We start from the raw sequence: 10,239 nt of genomic DNA on the forward strand, positions 1-10,239 counted from the left end.
TTTTAACATTAGAAAGTCCCATTGACAATCGCGTAAAAAAAATTCTAAGTCTGACAGGAGAGAACACACCTAGACTGACACCATGTACTGTATGAACTTTGGTCATTGATGGAAATTGTTAATTTAAAGTTCTGGCGTTAGGCCTATCATTAGTGAGGATGCAAGATCCAGTGTTTAGTTAGTGGCCAGATGGCCAGGTATTGTTTTATTGGCATGTGCACTGTTATGCTTGGTACTATAGTGTGAATACTGCTGAATTATTTTTGAAAAAAAAACACTGGCCATGTCAGTTCTTCTACTAACGCTACAGCCTGGATGTGGTTTGAAAGATGGTGGAACTGAGACATAACTGATTCGCCATAAGATGAAAAATAAAGCAAGTTTGCAAATAGTCATTATTAAAAAATATCCTAAGTTGTGTGTTTAAAGCTGTTATGCAGATGTACACATATTTTTCTTCCGCTTGACTCTTAACGTGACGGGATATCATGGTATGGAGTACTATCAGGGTGATTTATTTACACTTTGCATTACTTAACAATTGAATTTATTATGTTAAGTATACAATAGCTTGTTAATGGGTTAAGATAACTTTCTGCACTATGCTATCACAATCAAGCTAACATTTGCTGCATCTGTATGTCTGATTATAACATATTACGACCCCCCATTTGGTCTGATTGTGCCATCATCCTATAGGAGTCCGTTATTTCTGCTTGTTTCTGTAGTTTGAATATAGTTTCAAGTTCTAATAAAGTCTATTGCATGTTGAAAATATTGTAGCCCATGACAATTTGAAGATCTGCTGTCTTTTTGCAAAGGTGCTTCATTTTAGTTGTCCAGGACAAATAAAAAAGATTGGTTACAAGGGTGGAAATAGCTTTCAAAAACGCCACATATACAATTATGGCCCAATGCCCATGGACGAAAATTCTGCGGCGTTCTTCCCCGCTGAATTTCCGCCGCAGCACGCTGTACATAGGATTACATTAGTTTAATGCAATCCTATGCTCACAGCCGCGATTTGACCGCATGAAAATCCACGTAGTAAACAGATCGCGTCATGTTCTATTTCTGTGCAGGCCTTGCAGAGGCCCGCATAGAAACCTCACCAGTGATGCGCCTGCTCCGCTCTGCACATGCGCCGCTGTGCGTCAGCCAGCACATCGCAGGGCGGAGGAGAAGACGCCGGACGGTTGAGTATGAGGTCAATGCCAGGGTACGAGCAAGAATTCTCGCCGCGGGATCCGACCCAGCCGTGGAAATGAGGTCTAAATCAGTGTACTTTTATATTGGATCCAAATACTGTAACAGTCAAATGATTACTACTAGAGATAAGCGAGCGTACTCGGAAAAGCACTACTCGCTCGAGTAATTTGCTTTATCCAAGTATCGCTGTGCTCGTCCCTGAAGATTTGGGTGCCGGCACGGAGCGGGGAGCTGCAGGGGAGAGCGGGGAGGAACGGAGGGGAGATCTTTCTCTCCCTCTCTCCCGCCCGCTCTCCCCTGCTCCCCGCTGCGACTCACCTGTCAGCCACAGCGGCACCCGAATCTTCAGGCAGCACAGCGATTCTCGGATAAAGCAAATTACTCGAGCGAGTAGTGCTTTTCCGAGTACGCTCGCTCATCTCTAATTACTACATCTAAAGAAAATTAGACATTGAAATAGATGAAAAGGATGTGATATTAGGATGTTCTTTGCAATTACTTTTTCACTTCCGTAAATCACAAGCGTGTCTGAATGTTGCATAAGTCAATATAAATAAACTGCATAGTAATGGATTACCTTACTTCAATGAACTATGTGCATCTGAGAAAGGATGAAAGAAAATGCAGCCTGTTCTAAGACTGACACAAGAGCTGCATGCCAGGAATAGCCGGAGTTCAGCTATATACGACAGTCGGGCTTCAGCTCTAACATCTGGGAGAGAAGCAACTTCTGATCCCAGTTGTTTAGCCTCTTACATGTTGCAGTCACTATTTAAGTAGTTGACACAGGGAGGGGGATCCCTCTGTCACTCATTGTCACCAAGCAATACAACTGTATTGTAGCTTAATGTTGCAAGCATCTTCGCGTCATGCTGACTGACACAAGAGGAGAGCTGTAGGAAGAAGAGTTGAGCGCAGAAGTAGAAATCAAGGGGAGAAGATTATGAAAGAGCTTCAGTATCCAATATAGTGAGGAGAGAGAGGTGGGTGAAGTTGCAGGGCATCTCCTACATATCTCTCCATATTTGGAAAGATAGGGGAGTGGCTAGAGGGCTTTCCCAGGGCTTCCCAGTGATTCTTCTCTAGCCAGGAGGCATATTAGTAGTTTACACTGCAGTTATTCCTGCTGCCGATTCCAGCCAATGAGGTGGCTGGAATCGGCACCATGTGACCTCCCATTGTGCACGAGCAGTACAGTTCAGCTGCCGTGCACAATGAGAGCTGTGCCCGCGCCTCACGTGACCGGTGACGTCACCGATACTTGAATTTGCCCGCGAATTCCGAGCCTACAGAGGAAGCTGATGGTTGGAGCCTTTTATACTACTTTCAACATGGGAGAGGAAGATTTCTGCGCTGTGTGGTGAGTACCTACCTGAGATTAATGTGCTGTGTGGTGAGTACCTACCTGAGATTTCTGCGCTGTGTGGTGAGTACCTACCTGAGATTAATGCGCTGTGTGTGGTGAGTACCTACCTGAGATTAATGCGCTGTGTGGTGAGTACCTACCTGAGATTAATGCGCTGTGTGGTGAGTACCTACCTGAGATTAATGCGCTGTGTGGTGAGTACCTACCTGAGATTAATGTGCTGTGTGGTGAGTACCTACCTGAGATTAATGCGCTGTGCGCTACGTGTGGCGAGTACCTACCTGACATTAATGCGCTGTGTGGTGAGTACCTACCTGAGATTAATACGCTGTGCGCTACGTGTGGCGAGTACCTACCTGAGATTAATTCGCTGTGCGCTACGTCTGGTGAGTACGTCACCTGAAATTTGCGCGACGCCACCTGACGCAACCTGTCTTTTTTTGCAGATTTGTGCGCTACGTGTGTAGACGCGGCCACCCAAGATTTGTGCGCTTTTTTTTGCAAACTTACGTGTGGAGATGATCCTGACGTTTGGACGCGTTTTGAGAAGAATTTCGCTTCGCTTGCACACAAGCTGACATAACTCGTCGAGGTAAGCTGCTGCATCTGCTCATACGTGCTTATTTTGCGCATATTTGCAGGTTTTCGCTTGCGTGTGTACGTATATATAATATATGATTCTTCTGACCAGGTTGGGGGAGTAGTGGTCAATGTAAGTGGGTGGAGCGGATCTAGGGATCAGTAATACTGGTGTGATGTGACTGTTAACCTGCTGATTTTTCGTTATTTCCTGCAGATCTGACGTCCTTGAGAATGGGAAGGCTGGCGGACAGTGAAGAGACCCTCCACGTTCAGCAATCTTGAAACCCTTCGTTTTATGGACTGCTTTTTGCCTGTGACTCACCTTTTTTTTTTTTTTCAGGGAATGACACTTGGTGTAAAATCCACATTTTTAATAAATAATAAAACGTGATTTGAATTTGTTTTTTTGTTTTGCCTTATTTATGTTTTCAGGCTCCTGATTACCCACGCTGTAAAGCCGGCTGCACACGGCTGTGACGAGCTCCGCCATGGAATTCAGGGGCGGAGCCCATCACGGCAGCCCCAAGAGACCCCAATACTTACCTCTGGTTCCGGAGTCCGGCATGACGCCTCAGTGCGCATGGGTAATAGAGCGTGAGACGCACCGCAGCGGCATGTGACGCGGCTGGCGGTAGGCGTAGAGGCGGTTTCACGCTATTTTCCGCTGTGCTACAGCGGAAAATAGCGTGGACGGCTTCCACAGACTGCAATGGAAGCCGTCCGCGCGTATACCCGCGGCATTTTACGGTGCGGAATTCCGCTGTGAAATTACGCACCGTAAGCATTGAGCTATTAGGTTGAATACCGTGTTTCCCCGATAGTAAGACACCCCCCGATTGTAAGACGTATCGGGGGTTTCAGGGGGGTCGGCCAATGTAAGCCGTACCCCGAAAGTAAAACATATGTCTTACTTTCGGGGAAACACGGGGGTATTGCCACCTCCCTCTCATCTACGGTAGCTGCGCGCCGCCTCCTGCCCACTTCCGCGCCGCCCCCCCTCCATACGTCACCGCGTCTGCCGCCTTTGGCCTCATGTCCACGGGGAAAATCAGGCCCGCTCCGGATTCTCCATGGAGAATCTGCAGCAGGTCCCTCCTGCCCCGCGGACATGAGCGCTGAAAATAGGAATAAATCAGAATTAACTTACCTCTCACACGCTCCGGATACTTCCTTCGCTGCGGCGTCATCTTCTCTCGTCGCGGCCGGATCTTCTTTCTTCGGCTCGGCGGATGTGCATGATGACGTCGGTGACGTGCCCCGCACATGCGCCGGGCCGAAGCAAAATGATCCGGCCGCGACTGAGACAAGATGGCGCCGCGGCGAAGAGAAGAACCGGAGCGTGTGAGTACAATTTGATTTTTGTGTCCCGGGAGACCCGCATGAAAATGGAGCATGGTCCAGATTTTTTCATGCTCCATTTTCCAATATAAGACATACCCCGAAAGTAAGACATAGTGGGGCTTTTGGGGATAAAAAGAAAGTAAGACACTGTCTTACTTTCGGGGAAACACGGTAGATCCGTCTGTGGGAAGGAGCCTTAAGGCCTCATGTCCACTAGCAAAATGGAATTGCGGTTTCCGCAGCGGATTTGCCCCTAGGGAATCATTGGCCATCCCGTCCATTAAACTGATTTTTGCACGCGCGGATGGAATTTTAATAGAATTGCGTTTTTCATGCGTGGGAGAAAAAACCGCGGCATGCTCCATTTTACCGTGGATCGGCCACATTGCTATCACATTGATAGCAATGTGTGCAGATATCTGCATGAAAATTATACAATTGAAAGCTGATTCTACGCGGATTGTATTTTTCTAGTGGACATGAGGCCTAAGGCCGCCTGCAGACGGCCGTGTCGCATCCAGCTGCTCGCAACGGGACCCGACCTGAGCGCCTGCAGAGAGCAGTGCGGAACTCGCCCGCTCCCGCAGCTCTGACTCATGTGCCAGCAGACGCCACATGCGCAGAGCCGGCAGCCAGCGAGTGGCGTTTCTGTACGGGGCTCTGCGAACCCCGCACAGAATTAGAGCATGGCGCGGTTTGTTTTCTGCGCGTGATTTCGCGTAGACAAACCACGGCCTTCTGCATAGGATTGCGTATTGAAATGCAATCCTATGCAGGCGTGTACAGCCGGAAATGTACGGTGCTGCGTCTGGCATAGACTGAAGTGGCAGCGGTGCGCACTCGTCATCAGCTGATTGGCAGGGATTCTGGGAGGCAGATCACCACTTCACTGCGCATAGATCATCAGTACTGGAGTCCCAGGGAACCCTTTTAACCCCTTGCCACCGCAGCACGTGAATGTATGTATATGTTAGGAAGCAGCTTTCTGGAATGGACTTGCATCTACATCCTACAGATCTGAGCCCACACCATCTACTGCTGAAGACTGTTGCTAATGACAGTTGGCCTCCCGCAGCCACAGAGGGGATGGGTGAGACAACAGATTCCCGCTGTTAACCCTTTCCAGTCCAATGTCGGGCCTGCCCCGACATCATAATTTCCCTCCACAGCTCCAATGTCGGGGCAGGCCCGACACTGCAGTGCAGGAGTGGATCTGCACCCGATCGTCAGGCACATCGGGTGCAGATGCACTCCTGCACTGGTCCTCATCGAGGACCCCCGAGGAGAAGGCAGAAAGGGATTTTAATCCTTTCTGCCTTCTCCTTTACACATTACTTAGCGCTATGTAATGCATAGATTCTGGCCGGCGATCATGTGACCGCCGGTGTTACCTGACCCCAGCAGTCACATGATCGCCGAACCGGGAGGCAGAAGGAGAGTACTGAAGACGCCAGACAGGTAAGCAGGTCCCTCCCTGCACCCTCCTGAACTCTGTCAGCTCAGGAGGGTGCAGGGAAAGTGTATTTTTTCTCACCCATTCTCCCCAGAACCAATTTATTTGGAGCTGGGGAGAATGGGTGAGAAAAAATAAGTGGATTGGAAAGGATTAATGCTTTGCATGCAACGATTGCTCTTATTTCATTAGGTTTTTGTATGTAATCAGATATACTTCAGTCTAAGCCGACCTGAGTATAAGCCAAGGTACCAACTTTTACCCCAAAAACCTGGGGTCAATTATTGACTTGAGTATAAGGCAAGGGGTAATATTAGGTACCTCGGCTAACACTGGGATCGGCTATACTCGAGTATGCATTGTGGCTGCTGCTACAGGCCAAGTGGGCAGTATTGTCCGGGTCTCCCGGACTCATGGTTAGTGTAGGGACTAGCGGTATAACCAGGAGCTTAGAAGTTCGCCCGCTAGCTTCACGTTTTGTCTACAATGTCAAGTAATACCTGTTCTTTATAATCAGCCTATCTGTTAGTAGTGGTTGCATTTTTGGCTTCTGTATGCAGTGTTTTCTATCTCTGTGTATTCTGTTCTGTCTCTGTTATATGCCATGCGTGTGTCCTGTTCTGTGGCTCCTAGGATCAGCTATGGCCCAGTTCCGAAGACCACTGGGCCGCCCTCTTATTTGGGGATGTATATGCTTAGGTTGGGCCACTGTCGACACCCCCCCCCCTTCTTTAGCACAGGGTTAGTTGCATGGATTCCATGTGAATCTCCTGTGTTTCCTGTGTGCATGTATACTACTAGACTACTAGTCCTTTGGTCACGATGGTGTTGGCAGTCTGCTAAATCTGCCCACACGATCATAACAGTCTGTTCAGAAAGCCACATAGTACTGATTACATTTTGGGCCCCATTTGTGCATACTAACATAACATTAGGGCCACAATGGGTACATTTCTGAAAACAATACAAACAGGGGTATCCATTTTGGGGTGTCAGTGCACATGAAAATGAGGATTTTTGGTGGAAAAAAATTTAGAATAGCACATTAGCCGAAATAAAGCCTTATTATAATTTTTTTTTTATCATAATTCCATTAATTCCTGAAAATGTATGATCTAAATACTCCTGACACCACTCAGTGAACACATAAAGGGGTGTACTTTGTAAAATAGGGTCATTTTAGGGGGTATGTATTCAGACACCCACGAGCCTCTGCAATCTTGGCTCGGTGGAGGAAAAAGGATTTAGCAAAATGAGGAAAAATGAGGTTCAACTTGAATGTCTCCTAAATGGTTCCAAACAAAAGATGTTTTTGCAAATGTGCGTCCAGAATAAAGTGAACAGATGGAAATATATGTTGGCAAGGATTTGTAGAGTATGCTTGCACATATGAGATATAACATTTGCAAATGTTAAAAAATTACAATGTCTTCAAAACTGTCAATATTCTTAATTTTAATTAATATACACAAATTCTAACTGCCCATTGTTACCACTTAAACGAAGTACAACAAGGCACAGAAAAAACAATGTAAGAATCACTTCGATTTGCAAACATGCCCATCTTGAAAGCGTCCTACTGAGCCAACATCTAGGACCGTCAGTCTCTCTGCTGCTTCAACAACGATTGTGAGCAAACGCAGTGTGGTAATCTTGAAATAACTTATCAGCTCACCTGTAAAGAAGAAGGAAAAAAGTTTGCAAGAAAATAAATAAAAGCTTAGTCTATCCAAAAATACCAAAAAAAAAAAAAAAGGTGAGTCACCGGCAAAAAGCAGTCCATAAAACGAAGGGTTTCAAGATTGCTGAACGTTGAGGGTCTCTTCACTGTCGGACAGCCTTCCCATTCTCAAGGACGTCAGATCTGCAGGAAATAACGAAAAATCAGCAGGTTAACAGTCACATCACACCAGTATTACTGATCCCTAGATCCGCTCCACCCACTTACATTGACCACTACTCCCCCAACCTGGTCAGAAGAATCATATATTATATATACGTACACACGCAAGCGAAAACCTGCAAATATGCGCAAAATAAGCACGTATGAGCAGATGCAGCAGCTTACCTCGACGAGTTATGTCAGCTTGTGTGCAAGCGAAGCGAAATTCTTCTCAAAACGCGTCCAAACGTCAGGATCATCTCCACACGTAAGTTTGCAAAAAAAAGCGCACAAATCTCGGGTGGCCGCGTCTACACACGTAGCGCACAAATCTGCAAAAAAAGACAGGTTGCGTCAGGTGGCGTCGCGCAAATTTCAGGTGACGTACTCACCAGACGTAGCGCACAGCGAATTAATCTCAGGTAGGTACTCGCCACACGTAGCGCACAGCGCATTAATCTCAGGTAGGTACTCACCACACGTAGCGCACAGCGCATAAATCTCAGGTAGGTACTCACCACACAGCGCATTAATCTCAGGTAGGTACTCACCACACAGCGCATTAATCTTAGGTAGGTACTCACCACACAGCGCATTAATCTCAGGTAGGTACTCACCACACGTAGCGCATTAATCTCAGGTAGGTACTCACCACACGTAGCGCACAGCGCATTAATCTCAGGTAGGTACTCAGCACACAGCGCATTAATCTCAGGTAGGTACTCAGCACACAGCGCATTAATCTCAGGTAGGTACTCAGCACACAGCGCAGAAATCTCAGGTAGGTACTCACCACACAGCGCAGAAATCTCAGGTAGGTACTCACCACACAGCGCAGAAATCTCAGGTAGGTACTCAGCACACAGCGCATTAATCTCAGGTAGGTACTCAGCACACAGCGCATTAATCTCAGGTAGGTACTCAGCACACAGCGCAGAAATCTCAGGTAGGTACTCACCACACAGCGCATTAATCTCAGGTAGGTACTCACCACACAGCGCATTAATCTCAGGTAGGTACTCACCACACAGCGCATTAATCTCAGGTAGGTACTCCCCACACAGTGCATTAATCTCAGGTAGGTACTCACCACACAGCGCATTAATCTCAGGTAGGTACTCACCACACAGCGCATTAATCTCAGGTAGGTACTCACCACACGTAGCGCATTAATCTCAGGTAGGTACTCACCACACGTAGCGCACAGCGCATTAATCTCAGGTAGGTACTCAGCACACAGCGCATTAATCTCAGGTAGGTACTCAGCACACAGCGCATTAATCTCAGGTAGGTACTCAGCACACAGCGCAGAAATCTCAGGTAGGTACTCACCACACAGCGCAGAAATCTCAGGTAGGTACTCACCACACAGCGCAGAAATCTCAGGTAGGTACTCAGCACACAGCGCATTAATCTCAGGTAGGTACTCAGCACACAGCGCATTAATCTCAGGTAGGTACTCAGCACACAGCGCAGAAATCTCAGGTAGGTACTCACCACACAGCGCATTAATCTCAGGTAGGTACTCACCACACAGCGCATTAATCTCAGGTAGGTACTCACCACACAGCGCATTAATCTCAGGTAGGTACTCACCACACAGCGCATTAATCTCAGGTAGGTACTCCCCACACAGCGCATTAATCTCAGGTAGGTACTCACCACACAGCGCATTAATCTCAGGTAGGTACTCACCACACAGCGCATTAATCTCAGGTAGGTACTCACCACACAGCGCATTAATCTCAGGTAGGTACTCACCACACAGCGCATTAATCTCAGGTAGGTACTCACCACACAGCGCATTAATCTCAGGTAGGTACTCACCACACAGCGCATTAATCTCAGGTAGGTACTCACCACACAGCGCATTAATCTCAGGTAGGTACTCACCACACACAGCGCATTAATCTCAGGTAGGTACTCACCACACAGCGCATTAATCTCAGGTAGGTACTCACCACACAGCGCAGAAATCTTCCTCTCCCATGTTGAAAGTAGTATAAAAGGCTCCAACCATCAGCTTCCTCTGTAGGCTCGGAATTCGCGGGCAAATTCAAGTATCGGTGACGTCACCGGTCACGTGAGGCGCGGGCACAGCTCTCATCGTGCACGGCAGCTGAACTGTACTGCTCGTGCACAATGGGAGGTCACATGGTGCCGATTCCAGCCACCTCATTGGCTGGAATCGGCAGCAGGAATAACTGCAGTGTAAACTACTAATATGCAGCCAGGAGAGGTGGTTCTCTCTGGGAAAGTCCTCTAGCTCCGCCCCCTATTTCTCCAAATATGACAAGATATGTAGGAGATCCCCTGTAGCTCTGCCCACCTCTTTCTCCTCATTATGGGGGATTTAAAAGCTCTTTCACAATTTTCTTCCATTGGAAACAATGGGCGATATCACAG

At 47.5% G+C, this 10,239-nt stretch overlaps 2 long non-coding RNA genes across 3 annotated transcripts; one reads left to right on the forward strand and one right to left on the reverse strand.

The window, feature by feature from the left end:
* The first annotated feature begins 2,352 nt into the window (after window positions 1-2,352).
* On the forward strand, window positions 2,353-3,559 carry LOC136620002 (uncharacterized). The gene is made up of 3 exons (XR_010791104.1): window positions 2,353-2,569; window positions 3,022-3,167; window positions 3,372-3,559. It is a non-coding gene; the product is annotated as an uncharacterized lncRNA (long non-coding RNA).
* Window positions 3,560-7,405: 3,846 nt separating this feature from the next.
* LOC136620003 (uncharacterized) lies at window positions 7,406-10,027 on the reverse strand. Of its 2 annotated transcripts, none has more exons than XR_010791106.1 (4): window positions 8,627-8,643; window positions 8,020-8,165; window positions 7,717-7,815; window positions 7,406-7,626 (listed from the first exon to the last, which is right to left on the reverse strand). It is a non-coding gene; the product is annotated as an uncharacterized lncRNA (long non-coding RNA). The 2 variants fall into 2 exon arrangements; XR_010791105.1 differs by lacking the exon at window positions 8,627-8,643 and adding an exon at window positions 9,795-10,027 and having other exon boundaries at window positions 7,407-7,626.
* Between the last annotated feature and the right edge of the window lie 212 nt (window positions 10,028-10,239).

Source organism: Eleutherodactylus coqui, chromosome 3 (assembly GCF_035609145.1).
Source record: "Eleutherodactylus coqui strain aEleCoq1 chromosome 3, aEleCoq1.hap1, whole genome shotgun sequence".
NCBI lineage: Eukaryota > Metazoa > Chordata > Amphibia > Anura > Eleutherodactylidae > Eleutherodactylus > Eleutherodactylus coqui.